Raw genomic sequence first — 16,532 nt, forward strand, 5'->3', positions numbered from 1 at the left:
TTCACTCAAAAAATAAAAATGACTTCAAGGGCTGGGGTCGTGGCTGGGTGGTAGAGCACTTGCCTGGCATGCATGGGGCTCAAGGTGAGATTCCCACAGGGCAAAAATCAATCAATCAATCAATCAAAGTCAACAGGCAGGACTTTTCTCATAGTTCTGTGATAAATACAATCAAGGTCAGTGCTAAAGATGAGTTTTGGAGTTGCTACCACCTCTTCCAGGGAGAGAAAGGACGCGAGTGGTTTTTCTTCCCTCATCTGCTTACTAAGGTGGCTGGGTGCGTTTGTGATTGCTCCTTCCACTGCTTAGAAAACTGCCCAGACTCTCCAAGAATGGTCAGGAGCCGTCCAAGGACACCTGAGGTGTGGATGGGGAGGCACGTGGGTAGGCCAGCCAGATGCACACCCGGGGTCCCACCAACAAGAAGTGCCAGAATATCTCCAAGATGCAGAGGAATTTAGAAAACAGGACACTGCACATGAGAAAGATCGCTGTGGAGGTGTCGGGGTGGGCCATGAGAGCCCTGGGACCCCCAGGGTGGTCCTGAAGGGCCTTCCTGGGGTGGGGAGCTGGGTGAGCAGCACAGCAGACTCCCTGCTCACACCCAGCCAAGAGGCTGGGGCACTCGCAGACCCTCCCAGGGGACTGCGGGGCTTCCCCTCCTGGACCCACATTTTCCAGGTTCATCAACAAGACTTGGGAGTGTGTAGAACACCCCCAGCCCTGAGGCCTGGCCGGAGCCGGCGGCTGCCCTCTTAACACCTGTGGCAGAGCCAGCCTCCTGGCAGCACAGGAGCAGCAGGGAATACTGCCTCTGTCTCCTGGCGGCCTGCAGGGGCGGGGGCCATGTGCAGGCCTCAGCCACAGGGGCACGGAGGGGCGGGGCCTGCACCCCTCAGTGCGCTTCCTGGCTCCAGGGAGGCACCGGGCAAAACAAAACAGGATCTGGGTTGAACCGCCTGTGGGTGTAGACGAGCCAACACACTGGTCACTAAGACTGAACGCTGAACCCCGCCCTGCGGCCTGAGGTGGGGAGGCTGCCCACCTGCCCACCACCTCCACAGCGGGCTGTGTCCACCACGTGTTCAGTCAGCTTCTTTACCAAGTGCGCCTTCTCCATTTCACTTTTCACCCTAGAAAAGTACGAAATAAATCAGTAAAAAAGAAATAGACCCTTGGCTGCCCGCTCCAGGGGCCATCCTGGCTGACCTTTGGACTGACCCAGGCATTCTGCCCGGTGTAGCTTTGCATGTGATTCTGATTTCACCTCAAAATTTTATGACATTGACAAACACTAATTAGATCACCATTTATTCTGAACTATTTGTTTCAAAATAAAAGATGATTTCGTGACCTAGATCTTTGGGGAATCAGGGTGGTGTTTTTAAAATATAAAAGCTAAGCAACAACACACAGGATGAGTGAAGCACACCGTGGGCCGGCAGTCCCCGTGCCCGCAGGCACCTCGACACAGTCAGCCCTGCCGGGGAACGGCAGCGAGGCTTCCACACCGGACATGGGGCCCGGCCGGACCACTTGCCTCTGCCGACCAGGTGGACTGAGTCCTGCTTCTGCCACTCAGATCTCCAGCTCAGCACCCTGGCTCAGAGGTCAACTCGCTGAAGGTGATGAATCTGGATTCACCATCAGTGAGTCCTCGCTGTGTGCATGAAACGCCATGTTAATAACTAAGAATGTCATGTCTCCAATTTACAATTTTAAACCAAATGCCAAGACACGCTCTACTAGGAGCCCAGGAAATTTGCGAGGCAAGGTGGACGGGCTGATGACAGGGCTCGGCCAGCCTGACTTCAAGAAGGACGGCTGGAAATAGGCCCAGGCGGCTGCAGCCCCCCAGGTGAGACATGGCAGGGGACAGGGCGAGGAACGAGGAGCGAGTGTGCGCAGCACGTCCAGGCAGCAGGAGGCACGGCCATTGCTGGAACATGGGGAGCAGGGGCGTAGGGCAGGCAGCTGAGCAGGTGGGTGCTCGGAGCCGGCCTGGGCAGGTCGTCACTCCGTAGCCTGCGCGCACCCCCGCTCCTCCACCCTTTGATGTCCCCCAGAGTGTAAGGCCACACTGCACACAGAAGAAGCACCCATGGGCGCAAAAACTCCATGACAGCCGGCCCTGCACTCGGACTGCACTCCTGACTGACCGGAACTCGCAAGGTCTCTGGGATCCCACTTGGGCACCTCCAGCCCATGGCTCTGGGCCTGGGTGAGCCAGCCCCCAGCCCTGGAGCAACTGGCGGAGTAGAACCACCCTTCACGGCCAGGGAGGACAGGAGGAGTGGGAGGCCAGGTCCCCTGAGGACATGTCCCGGGGGCCAGAGGACCTCCCATGGGCCCTGCCTCCTAAGGCCCCCCCACCTCCAAGTCGGCCTGGAGACAAAGCCTCTAGCACACAGGCCTGTGGGGACAGTCCAGACCCAAACCAGCACCCATTGTCACCTTTCATCTCCTACCTAGTCACACACAGACACACAGCACACACAAACATACACAAACACACACAAATGCACACAATACACACAAATGCACACAGCACACACAAACATACACAAACACACACAAATGCACACAATACACACAAACATACACAAACACACAACACACAGACACACAAAACACACAACACACACAAATACACACAACATGAACATCACACAAGCATTCATACAAACATAAATATAGACACAAGCATTCAAATGCATATAAAACATCTGCAAACGCACATGTAAATATCTAAGCTCACACATTAAAATGTACATATAACACACACACATGCGTGGGCACAGAAACATGCACATTCCCACAAACACATACACACTGTGTACATCCCAGCCACGTGAATGGCAGCACACTCCACTTTTTTTCTGAATTTGAACGTCATCTCAGATCTAGTCCCCAGACCCAAGCTTGAAAAGGATCCGTGTGTGGTGCATTGAGACCCTACCCCTGGGGGACCAGTCAGCAACTGGTGGAGATGGGCAGGTGGGCAGCAAGCCAGGCAGGGCCGTGACTGCAGCTCACAGCCCTGCAGACCTAGGAGGACGGCATGGCAGACCTCCTGTGCTGGGAAGATTCAGGACGTTTCCAGGTGCCCACTGCCTCACCAAGGCCCTGACAAGCATCGGCATCTGGGTGACTTCACGTGTGACGGTATCACCATGCGGCCCTGGAGCAGAGCGCGTGTGGAGTTTTAATTCTGAAGAGTGGAGTCCACTCCCTCTGTGGGATTTTAATGCGGGTGCAGCCTACACCCGTGCAGCAGCGCATGGGCTGCGTTCCTCTCCAGGCTGGTCATGTGAGCAGCTGGCTCTGCAGACCCCCAGCTCAAACTGAGGGCGGATTGCTGGGGGAGAGAGCCAGAAGGACAGGACAAGGTAAGGCTCCTGACCTCATCCCGGTGGCTGACCACAAGGCTTCAGGAAGACAGGCCCAGGGGACATGCCAAGGTCAGGCCAGCAGCAGAGACCTCGAGGAAGAGACTGTTGTGCCTGGACCCACGATGGCCACAGAGTGAAGGGATGTCCAGCCAAGGCCTGGACGGGGCATGACTGAATGGGAAGGGCAGCGGAGGAGAAGGGAGCGAAGACGAGGAACTGGGTGGGGCAGTTCCATGTTCCAGCCGGAGACGCCGAGGCTGACCGGGAGACGCCAGGCTTCAAGGGGAGCAGAGCCGAATCTGTGGCTTTTGGTTCCTGTGAACAGCAGCCAGGAGCTCTGTCCAGCCAGGACCCGCAAAGCATGCTCAAGTCTGGGAGTGGATGTGGGAGTCGGCAGGCCAGCCCGACGTCAGTGCCTGGACCCCACTGTCCCACCCTCTGGAGGAGAGGGGAATGGAGACAGCTCCCACATCAGGGACACACTGGGCTGGCCAAGACCACTCTCTGGGACGCCACGAGCGTGACCGACTTCCATTCCCCCGAGGGGACCTTGAGTCCCAGCAGAGGGTGAAGGGAAGGCCCTTGCTTGGGTGCTCCATTCAGGGGCGTTCAATGGTGCACCCCACAGCCAAGCCTCGCTGTGGGGGACAAGTGTAAGGTAAGTGGCCTGGCACCTGTCCCCAGCCCCAGGCTCGGGCACCTCCCTGAATTCTGTGCCTGGTGAGCGTTGCTGTCTGAGTCCCAGCCTCTGGCCTGTTGTGCTGCGTTGGACCTGGCCTTGCCCTCCAGCCAGCTGAGCCGAGAACTCCCAGACTCCCAGGCAAGGGCCCTGAACGTGTGGTGTGCACTGGACATGGCTTAAGAGTGTCCCCAAAGGTCCACTGCTGGAGGTGGTCTCCAGTGTGGTGGCAGGTGACAGGTCACTGGGGGTGCTCTCCCCTGGTGGGGCCAGTTCCCAGGAGAGTGGCTCTGTGCAGTGAGGCCACGGGATCTGGCCCTCCTGTCCACCCTGGGTCCCTTCTGCTTTCCTGGTACGTTGTGCCACAGGCATGGGCCCTCCCGGCTGCACCCAACAGTGTGCTCAGCGATAGACACAGACATGGACAGATGCCATACAGAGCAGGTCCATCCTGAGGACCCATAAGACGATTCGTGAAACCGGAAGGTGCCAAGATTTCCCTCTGTGGGCCTGGTGACTTCGTGTCTGGTCACACCACAGGCGTGGTAGGGCAGCAGTGGCGGGTCCTGTGACCTGGACCTGAGCTCAAGGGCTCCCTAGGCACCTGCAGATGGACATGGGCCTGCATGGGCCAGCTGGGGGCTTACTGCCCAACTGCCTGGCTGGTATGGGGCCCAGGAATGCTGACCTCTGGGACTCTCTGGGCTTCCCCTTGCTGATCCCATCCAGGAGAAAATCCAGTTCCTGCCAAATGCCATCCTGGAGAGGAGAGAAGGTCACCTGAAGAAGGTGAGGCTGCACACTGGACAGGCAGGAGCCGTGGAGTTGGAACCTGGGTGGAAGGGGAGCTGCCTCACTCCTGTTCTTTAGACCAACATGTCAGAGACCCTGACCAGGTCCCCAAGGTGGGGACAGAGGGACCTAGTCAAGAAAACATACCTAGGGCAGCCATGACCCACTCGGCCTTCTCCCAGCAGGACCCTGGGGGCACAGTGTCCGGGACCTGGACAGCCCAGCCATCTGGGCACCACCACTGTCCTGCCTTTGGAACAAGCACCTCCCTGCACACTGCTGTGAGTGGACAGGTGCATTCCTGGGGGGGGGGGCAGCTGGCCAGAGCTGGTTCTGTCCTCTGGGGCCCAGCAGGGTGTGGAGAAAGCAGCCGGAACAGGCTGCAGGGAAGAGGGTGTGCCACGGCCCTGCCGTCATCGGCTCTTCCTGACTGCCCCCTTGGGGAGGCACTGGGACGCCCATCTGCAGCAGAGAGGGGTGTGGACAGGGGCCGCTGCGCCCCGTGAGCCCTCACGACCTTCCCTCACACCCGGGTCTTGCTCCCCCAGTCCCCACTTTGTCTCTGCGGACGTGGCTGGGGAGGCGGTGGAGTCCTTCCTGTTGCCAGGGGACATGGGGACACAGAGAGAGGCTCTGGGCAGGGACCTGGACTGCCAATAGCCAGGTGTTGACAGCTTCCCTGTCCTCGTTCCTGGGGTTCACTGCCCTCTTCTCAGGAAAGCCACGGCTGGACACTGGCCTGCACAGGGAATCTCCCAGGTCTCCCAGGCACGAGACGTCACGTGGTGGTGATCCATGTTGCACTGATGCCTCTGAAGGAGGCCTTCCTGATTCCTGAGAGAGAGAGCCCAGGCCACGCAGAGACAGAGGCCACCACCTCCAGCCGGGCTGATGTTCCCTTGGTCCTGACCCAGCGCCACAGGTGCCCGTGCTGAGTGGCCCTCTGCTGCCCACCTGGCCGTGGTCGCAGGCTCCCGCTGATTCTCGTGGGGAGATGTGAGCATGGGGGCTTCCTCTGAAGGCCAGAGCCGCCCGCAGTGGGCGAGTGACCATGATGCTTGAAAGAGCAAACTCTGGAGACTCTGCCTTCATGAGCCGGAGGGGCAGCTCCAGTTCAGCACCTCGTCCTGTTGGGCAGAAGGAAGTGGCACCCTGTGAGGCAAAGAGCGTTGTCCGTTACGACGAGAAGACCAGCAGCCAGAGTCCTGCTTCCTCGTCGCCTTCGAGGGTCATGTCCTGAGGAAAGGCCACAGAGACCTCTGTATTCACCTACTTTTCAGGAAAAAAGGAAGGCCATGGCCACTGAGTGTCCAGTCACCAGCCCCCGGACACTGGACGGCGATATGCCTCAAAACACCATGGATCCTGTTAGTAAAATGCAGGTCCTCATTCTGGGTCCCCTGGAAACCCCTGAGTTAAGACGTCCCTGTGTTAAGACGTCCCTGGTGTCTCTAGTCTACGCTACTGGACCTTCCAGGCCCTGGCCACTCGTGGCTTCTTTGCCTTGCAGCTGTCCTGACGCACACGGTGCCCATCCTGTGCTCCTGAGCGCAGTCTCTGGGATGGAGTAAAGCAAGTGCAGAAGATGCTGGAGAGCAGGGCTGAGGGACTTAGGTGCCACTGGTCGGCTGGTCAACCAACACTGCTCACTAAGTCCTGTTCCTCAGAGTCCTGACGCAGCTGTGGCTCAGGGTATCCGAGAGAGCACGTGGGAGAGCTGTCCGTCAGTGGCCAGTCAAGGCTTTTTAACACAGATGCAAAGTGTTCGCCACCCAGAGGGAGAGAAGGGCCAGCTGGGGGCAGAGCCCCCTGGCTGGATCCCTGGGGGTGCTGAGCACTGCTGCGGGCCATCGGGTGCCCTCAGGGCCCTGGTCCAGGGGCGCAGGACCCCGCGCCTGCTGTTTCCGTGTCTTGTAGATGGAAACCCCGTTGGCTTCTCTGGTCTGAGCAGGAGGGAGGAACTGAGAACTGAGCGAGGACTTCTGCTGACTGAAGGCGAAAGGCCAGGCAGAGCAGAACCCCTCCTGGAGGCTCTCCACGGCCATTCGGATTCAGAGGGTCCCCTGACCGGGTTGGATCATCTCCTGACATTGGCTGAACCCCAGCTGTGGAACAGCACCGCGAAGGGAGCCTTCATCACCACGTCCTGGGAGCACACAGTGGGCAGGACCGCCCTCGGGGTCGGGAGACGCATGTGGCGAAGGCCACCTCTGGGAGCAGCAGAGGGCGGGCAGAGAGGGGCTCCCCCGAACCCCTCTGTGTGCGTGGAGTGAGCGTGGGGAGAGTCCTGAGGGGTCAGGAGCCATCAAAGCTCACGTGCCAGGAGCTAATGAGACCCGCAGCTGCCAGGTGGGTGGAGACAGCCCCGGGGCAGGCCACCCTCCTCTCCAGCTGGTCAGGAGGCACAGACGCCCAGCCAGCTGGCTGCCACGGTCAGCACGAAGGTCCTGCAGGAAAGGGACTGTGGGGCTTTCAGTCTCCAAGAAACTCTAAGTAACAACACGGCGTGAGCAGGTGCCTGGCCGCAGGATAGAGGCAGCCCTCCCTGGGCCTCATCACCCAGACGGTGGGTGCAGGCCCGTGGAGTCTGGTACAGAGCGCTCTGCTCCGTGGAGTTGGACAAGCCTCCCGCTCCTCCACACAGCCGCGGCGGCGCCCGGCACCCTGCCCTGGCTTCCTGTGGCTGCAGGCAGTCCTCAGCGGCACGGCCCGTCTTGAGTTTCCCTGGAGATGGGTGCTTTGTGCCACCTGTGCCCTGTCAGGGCGAGGTGTGAGGGGAGAGAGAGGGCCCCGCGGCTCTCCATTTCACAGTGACGATGGGCAAGGGGAGACCCATGAGCCAGGTGGAGGCACCCCCCTCAACAGGGCAAGCTCTGCTGACCGGCTGGGGACCACGTGGGCGGTTTTCTAGCTGCGGCTCTGGGGTCCCTCAGCCTCAGCACCTGAGTGCCTCTGTGCCTGGCCTCAGAGTTCTCACTCACCCCTTGCTTACCTGACAGTCGCCTCCTGTCAGTCACCAGCCCAGCCCAGGGGCTCCTCAGCCAAGTGAGCGGCCCCCGCAGCTCATGCTCAGCCTCCCCAGTCTCTCCAGCTGCAGCTGGCGCCAGGGACGGGTCTCCACGTGGGAAGCCACGCACTCCCCACACAGGATGGCTCACGCTGCTCTTGGCCTAACCCTGGGGACACAGTGGTCCCCAGGGCTCCCGGGCCAGTGCTGCAAGCCACCCTGTTGTGCAATTGACCTGGCAGGAAGCGTCTCCTCACTGGGGAAATGTGACCACTCTCGCCCTAGAGGTGACTCATGCTCAGACTTTCATCTCCTTGGCGGGCAGGGTTCTGTCCGCAGCCGCCTCAAGATGCTCTCTCCATTTCGTCATAGTTCAGTGCTTTGTAGATTTGTGTTCTTCATAATCAAAACCTCCCTGCCTCGCGGGTGGGGCCCTCGAGGAGCCCAGCAGGCTGTTTCCGGAGTCACACTGCCATGGTACGCACCGCATCTTTCGCATTACTCATTGACATCTGCGTTTGACATTTAAACTTTAAAGTGGGGCTTATTACCAGATGACTATAAAAAGGAACGATTGAAACATGGAAGAGCTGGTAATGGAGACACGCTGCGCGTGTGACTGAATCTGACGTTCTCATCTGCTCCCCGCAGCACGGCCCCTGGACTTGGGTGGGCCCTCACGTCACCGACTCCCTGCGCCGGTATCTCTACTCCTGTCAGCACCCTTGTCAGGTGGCACCTCCTTCCAGGCAGACAGGAGAAGAGCCCTCGGCCCAGCATCTCAGCAGCATCTCCCTGGTACAGACCGCTCGTGACCGCCCAGGAACGCCCCTGTGGGCACCTCTGCTCAGCTGAAGAAATCCCGGACTCGGCCCTCTGTGCCCTGCTCACCTCCTCTGGGGCTCATCCTCGATGGTGCTGTTTAGATCCCCATCTGTCAACCCTGCAGGGCCCACGGGGGAGCGGGCATGGTGTCTGCCCGTGGCCTGGCCTCTTATTCCTACACTGCCACACACACACCTCGGCTCTGCCTGAGTTCTCACCCAACAGCAGAAAAGTTCTCCCCACGATCAAGCTGCAGAACCATCCATCGCCCAAAGGATCCGGTGGGCCCCCCGCAGTCCAGCTCCACACGACCCTGGCCCCGCAAGGCCCGTGTCCTGTATGTCACGGTGGCTTCCCCTTTGCTACAATGTCTTATAAACGTGATCATACAGTATGTGAGCTTGTGCACTTTCACTATGAAAACCTCCATTGAACTGAGCAGGGTGGTGCCAGCCTCTAATCCCAGCAGCTTGGGAGGCTGAGGTAGGAGGATCCACCACAAGTTCAAAGCCAGCCTCGGCAATTCTAGTGAGGCCCTAAGCAACTGGGCGAGAACTTGTCTCAGAATGAAATATAAAAAGGACTGGGGATGTGGCTCAGTGGTTAGGCAATCCCAGGTTCAGTCCCCAGAAAACAAAGTCACGCACCAAATCCTCCATTGACACATAATTAAAATGAACATCACATCCTAGAAACGTCCCCCATGAAGCCACCACAGCACTGGCTACCCTCACCCCACTCTCCGTGGTCCTTCTCCCTGCCACCAGTCCTGCTCCCACAAACGCCAAAGTCCTCCAGGCCCTGGTCACTGCAGATCGGGCTGCACTGCCCATGGTTTCACTCAGATACCCCATGTCACCAGGACTGCTTCCGCCTGGCTCTGCCTAGCCTCGTCCTCAGAGGTCCACATGTGCATGTCACAAGTCGCCTGCATGATGTCATTGCTGCTGCCTGCCTGTCACATGACCTGTCCTGCTGGTTGTGGGTGAGAGCTCCAGCTTCTCTCCTTCTTCAGCTTCTCTCCCCACCCAGCTTCTCTCCTTGACCAGCTTCTCTCTTTCTCCAGCTTCTCTCCTCACCCAGCTTCTCTCTCCACCCAGCTTCTCTCTTCACCCAGCTTCTCCCATCACCCAGCTTCTCTCCCCACCCAGCTTCTCTCCTCACCCAGCTTCTCTCCTTCTCCAGCTTCTCTCCTCACCCAGCTTCTCTCCTCACCCAGCTTCTCTCCTTCTCCAGCTTCTCTCCTCACCCAGCTTCTCTCCTCACCCAGCTTCTCCCCTCACCCAGCTTCTCTCCCCACCCAGCTTCTCTCCTCACCCAGCTTCTCTCCTTCTCCAGCTTCTCTCTCCACCCAGCTTCTCTCTTCACCCAGCTTCTCCCCTCACCCAGCTTCTCTCCCCACCCAGCTTCTCTCCTCACCCAGCTTCTCTCCTTCTCCAGCTTCTCTCCCCACCCAGCTTCTCTCCTTCTCCAGCTTCTCTCCTCACCCAGCTTCTCTCCTTCTCCAGCTTCTCTCCTCACCCAGCTTCTCTCCTCGTCCAGCTTCTCTCCTCACCCAGCTTCTCTCCCCACCCAGCTTCTCTCCTCACCCAGCTTCTCTCCTTGTCCAGCTTCTCTCCTCACCCAGCTTCTCTCCTTGTCCAGCTTCTCTCCTCACCCAGCTTCTCTCCTCACCCAGCTTCTCTCCTTGTCCAGCTTCTCTCCCCACCAGCTTCTCTCCTCACCCAGCTTCTCTCCTTCTCCAGCTTCTCTCCTCACCCAGCTTCTCTCCTTGTCCAGCTTCTCTCCCCACCAGCTTCTCTCCTCACCCAGCTTCTCTCCTCACCCAGCTTCTCTCCTCACCCAGCTTCTCTCCTTGTCCAGCTTCTCTCCCCACCAGCTTCTCTCCTCACCCAGCTTCTCTCCTCACCCAGCTTCTCTCCTTCTCCAGCTTCTCTCCTCACCCAGCTTCTCTCCTCACCCAGCTTCTCCCCTCACCCAGCTTCTCTCCCCACCCAGCTTCTCTCCTCACCCAGCTTCTCTCCTTCTCCAGCTTCTCTCTCCACCCAGCTTCTCTCTTCACCCAGCTTCTCCCCTCACCCAGCTTCTCTCCCACCCAGCTTCTCTCCTCACCCAGCTTCTCTCCTTCTCCAGCTTCTCTCCTCACCCAGCTTCTCTCCTCGTCCAGCTTCTCTCCTCACCCAGCTTCTCTCCCCACCCAGCTTCTCTCCTCACCCAGCTTCTCTCCTTGTCCAGCTTCTCTCCTCACCCAGCTTCTCTCCTTGTCCAGCTTCTCTCCCCACCAGCTTCTCTCCTCACCCAGCTTCTCTCCTTCTCCAGCTTCTCTCCTCACCCAGCTTCTCTCCTTGTCCAGCTTCTCTCCCCACCAGCTTCTCTCCTCACCCAGCTTCTCTCCTCACCCAGCTTCTCTCCTTGTCCAGCTTCTCTCCCCACCAGCTTCTCTCCTCACCCAGCTTCTCTCCTTCTCCAGCTTCTCTCCTCACCCAGCTTCTCTCCTTGTCCAGCTTCTCTCCTCACTCAGCTTCTCTCCCCACCCAGCTTCTCTCCTCACCCAGCTTCTCTCCCCACCCAGCTTCTCTCCTTCTCTGGCTCCCCTAGGTCCAGCCTGACTTTTAAACATCCCCACTACATCAGCTGTGCAAGGGGCCTCAGTGGGCTTAATTGGCACGCCCCTAGGTTTAATGATGTAGAGTGTGTTTTCATGCACGTATCTGTCCCCTGCCCACCTTCTTTGGTGAGGTGTCAGCTAAATGTCCACTGTTTTTAATGAGGCTGTTGGCCTTCTCCTTGCTGCGTTCTGAAAGTACTTTGTCGGGGGATTCGAGGGTCTCCATCCGGCTCTCCTGTGTGTGGATGGTCATTGTTTTCTAACAGTGTCTTTGGGAAGGAAGATTAAGAACTAGTTAGAAGCTAAAACCGATATTTTCAAGGAAGACGCTGCATCCGTGGAGCCTGGGGAGGCAGGTGCTCCCCACAGCCCCAGGAGACGTGCTCTGGAAGCTTCCGAAGCCATGATCTGGTGGGAACTTGTACACGATGACTTGGACGAATTGTGTGGACTAGCATGAGATGAGACCCCTGGGCCGCAGACCTTGGGAAGACCTCCTGTTTCACTGGGTTTATCTCCAAGAATCCAAGCAGTTTCTCACAGTGAGGAGCCAAGAAAGATTCCCTCATACTTCTGGCAGAAGGAGGGGAAAATTAACCAAGCCTGCAGAGTGTCCACGGAAGGCCGCGTCTCCAGGGAAAGGGCTGGGGCTGCTCCACCTGGGGACGGCCGGAGCCCCACTCCAGCCCCACCTAACCTCAGTGGGGAGAGGCCCAGGCCCACTCCTGAAGGTGACGGCCGAGGGACAGGAGGCTGAGCCCGTGCGCTGAGACTGCAACGCGTCTCCTCCACCCTCCGGGTCACGGACAGGGATCCATCACGAGGCAGCTGGTTCAGTTCAGAGCGTTGCAAGACCCAGCCAGACTTGACCCAGGAGGCTCTGGGGAATCGCCCCGGCACCGGGAAGACGAGACAGCGCAGCAGAGAGCCTTAGTTCTCTGGCACCTCCAGCTGCACAAATCATTAAATGTGGCCCAATTTGCAGTCAGACCTAGTATTTCAGTTCCTACTACATGATTCATTATGTGTGTCCCTCAATAAACAGACAAAGTGCACTTCACACCAGCAGGCAAGAAATGACGTCATGTGAAGAGAGGAAGAAGACACAGCGCGCAGCTCCAAGTCACCTGGGGTGCCGACGGTGATCTGAAAGAACGTGACCCACAGTCGTGGTTCCTGATAGAAAGTGAGCACAGACAGAAGCTCCCGGGAGCATTGGGATGAGAAGCTGCAAACCCAGCCCTGAACACAATGGAGACAGGAACTGCCATCCACGTTTCGCCAGGAGACGGGGCTTGGTCACCGTGAGAAAGGAAGGTCCCTCCAAACTCCCCGGCTCACGTGTCAACAGGAAAACACAGGAAAAGCACAGCAGAGTGTCCCAGGATGTTGAAGCAATCTATCAGGTTTGGGGTGCAGTGCATTGAACACCAGGAGAAGAATGGGCAGGGGACTTTCTAAGTAATAATGACCCAAACTTCTCGAAATATAGTGGCAGATAACCAAACACAGGTCCAGAAAGGTCAATAACCACCAAGCAAAATTCATACTGTCAACAAATGAGCGCAGACCTAAAAACCACAGGATACCAATGAAAGGGAGGAATTTCTGAAAGAAATCAAAGTGAGGAATGAGTCACCACAGGGAACCAGGAAAAGGGTACCCGGGGTTCCCTGCACACCAGGCACACCCCAGAGAGGAGTGAGATCGTTAGTGCCGGGATGAAAGTGCCTGTCCACCCACTCAGAACTCTACACCTCGAACACTCAGAGGAAACAGAGAACAAACGACGTGTGAAACAAAGCTGCAGGACTCCGTCAGCCTCAGACCCTGCAGGAAACTTGAACGTCCCTCAGAGAGAAGCAGGTTGGTGCCCTTGGAAGGGGGGGCCACCCAGGAGAGAGGGTCACCGCAGAGAAGTGGCAGAAGGGAAGGAGGTAGCCTCCATTTTTGTCATTTTAATTGATCTTTAAAAAGAGCCAGGTCTTAAAAATTAATATGAATGAATTATTGGCAGCATATGGACAAGTGGAATGAGCCACAGGAAAGTCATAGCAGGTGGGAGAAGGGATCGGGCCACTCTCTTGCAAGGTGCCTGAGCCATCTGTGGAGGGTTCAGTGGTGTTGGAAGGTAGAGTTACAGTCATTGAAAAGGCAGATTGTAAAGTCTAAGGCAAAAACTAACTTTTTAAAAGAAGAATAATTAATATATTAAAGAAAGGTGATAAAATGTAGTCACTAAACTGTCAATAAAATCTAAAGACTTCCAAAAAGCCCTCTGAGCAGTAATAAATCAAGTTTCATGACACTAAATCAGCACACAACACTTAGCAGCATTTCTATATGTTAATAGCAAACTATCTGAAAGACCGCGTTGGAGGAGGGTCGGAGGCCGACCTGTGGGTCTTCACACGTCACCTACAAAAGCATTTTTAAAGCTTGGTTCTCCAATGGGAGGAGCCAGGGGCTCTGGAGTCAGAGCCTGGTCACCATCCAGGGATTCCAGCTCTGAGGACAGCCAGGAGTCCGCCTCCCGTGTGAACAGCCAGGGCCACCACAGGTCCCACCTGCCAGGCCCCTAAGCCATCCTCAAAGGACAGCTGGGGTCCTAAGTCGGGGGGAGGGGCAGCAAGGCATGGCCACAGCCTCCAGGAACTGCGCTTCCTCTCCACAGACAGCAACTTCCAGACCTGCAGGGTGCGTTCCAGGCTGCAGGGCAGTTCAAGTGGAAGTCACGCGGACGGCAACCAGAAGTCCACCCAGCTCGGAGGCCGCTGGGGCGAGAGTGCCCGAGCCTTCCACCTGCCTCCGGGAGCGAGGCTGCTCTTGGAAACAAACGTCAGGGAGTCAGAAGGAGGCCACAGTGTCCTGGACGCCCACGAGGGACGGGAACGGGACCATCCTGCACAAAACAGTGTCGGGCACTTCCCTGAAGCGGGAGGTGTCAGCAAAGGATTATAACCCAGGGACCTAGAGGGCACACAGCCTCGCCACACTGGCACCTCAGAGCCATGGGGAACACCACACCGTCCCCGTCCACCAGGGACAGAGACCCACAGACATCAGGAGACACACGGCTGAAGAGACCAGTCAGGGGGCCTTGGGGGACACAGAGAACCACCTTGAAATAAGCAAAAGCCCAACCCAGTTTGTCAAGGTCAGTGAGGAGAGTGCACCAGGAGGGAGCCGAGGCCGTGCATCTGAGGACCAGGAGCAGATGACACTGAGTGAGCAGGAGACAAATAGTAAAGGTCAGAGAGGAAACTGAGGACAGGCAACCTGACAGACCTCTGCTCAATATGGCAAATGAGTACCTCTCTGATGAAGAGAAGAGAGGCAGACTGTCAGACTGAAGTGGCTCACCTCTCCTGATCCCTGGGAATGGAAAGAAAGAGACCAAGGAGCAACTCCGGGACCACAAATGTGGTGACAGATGGAGACTGACTCTTGGACACAAACTGCTAAACTGAAGTAAGGAATCTACAGCACAAAAACAACCCAGCAAAAACAGGCCCAGGCTTTACTCACACATCTACCAACCATTTAAGGAGAAAGTTCTTCCAATTCTGCACGATCTCTTTAGATAATAGCAACACAGAGAGCATTCATTCCTGATACCAAAACCAGGGAAAGATGTTGAAAGCAGGGAGAACTACAGACCAATGCGTCTCATAAACAAAGAAGCAAATAACCTGAGCAATTGATCAGCATATCAGACCCAACATTGTAGAATATAAGTACACACCTTTAACCAGTCAGGTTTACCCCAGTTATGTAAGACCTGATCAGCACCAAACTTCAATCAGGGCAGATGAGTGGCGGGGCACAGGCCTGTAGTCCCAGTGACTTAGGAGGCTGAGGCAGGAAGATCACAAGTTTAAGGTCTGCCTCAGCAACTTAGTAGGACCCTGTGTCAAAAATAAAAAGTTTTGGGGATGTAGTTCAGTGGCAAAGCACCCCTGGGTTTAACCCCAGTACAAACAACAATAACAAAATCCATCAGTGTAGGCCAAGGCATCAATAAATTGAAGAAAAATATTATATGATCACACAAATTCAAGACCCATTTATTTTATTTTTAGAAATCTCAGTAAACTAGGAATAGAGGGTAAATTTCTCAATTTCATAAAGAATACTACCAAGAAACTAGACAACACCATACACATGAAGAGAAATCATCTAGGAGCTGGAAGAAATAAAGGATGGCTTCTCTCACAACTTCTGTTAACATTGTATGAGAAGTCACAGGCAATGTGATAAGACAAGAAAAGGAAAGACAAAGTACACAGACCAGGAAAGATGAAAAATAATTTTGTTTGCAGATGTCATGATTGTATGTAAAGTAGATATCTAAGTTTAAATCAAAACAAAAACAAAACTCCAAGTAAATGAATACAGATATGTCATAAAATTAAGTATTAATATAGTAAAATCAACTGCTTTTCTACATGCTAGCAATTAACAATGTGAACTTTTTCACAGCTTGATTGATATTTATTTCACATACCAAAAATTCAACTATTCAACATTCATCATTCAATAGGCCTTAGTCTACTCACAGATAGCGCAACAATCGCCACTCTTCGTTACACAACATTGTATGAGCTCGAAAGAAACTCCTTTAGCTCTCACCCTTCTACTCCCAGGACCCCCAACCCCAAGCAAAATGCAATTCACTTGCCGTCCCTAGAGGTGTGCCTATTCAGGACTTTTCATATAAGTGGAATTGCACAAGATATGGGCTTTCATGATGAACTCCTTCACTCAGCACAATGCTTTCAAAGTTCATCCATGTTGTCGCATCGATGAGTGCCCCATTTCATCTAACAGACAAATGATACGCCAGTGTGTACATGCACACCACATTATCATCCATTCATCATCCAAAAGATGTTGTTCTCCTCTTTTGGCTATTGTGAGTAGTGGTGCTATGAACGTTAGTGCAGAGTTTCTTTTTTCTTATTATTTTGTCCATACCTGCTCTCAATTCTTGAGATACATATCCAAGAGTGGAATCATCATCATCATTATAAGATTATTCTATGCTTGGAATTTTGAGGAGGCAACAGCTCCACAGTGGCAGTACCATTTTGCATTCCCATGAGCATGAGGGTCCAACTCTCCTACATATTCTGTGACACTTGCAGTTAATCATGTTTTGCTGAGACCCTGACCAACCATGCACAGAGGGGTGACATGCTCTGTGCATGGTTGTGATGTGTTCCTCTC

The sequence above is a fragment of the Spermophilus citellus genome, assembly GCF_964194105.1.
Source record: "Spermophilus citellus genome assembly, chromosome: 5".
Lineage (NCBI taxonomy): Eukaryota > Metazoa > Chordata > Mammalia > Rodentia > Sciuridae > Spermophilus > Spermophilus citellus.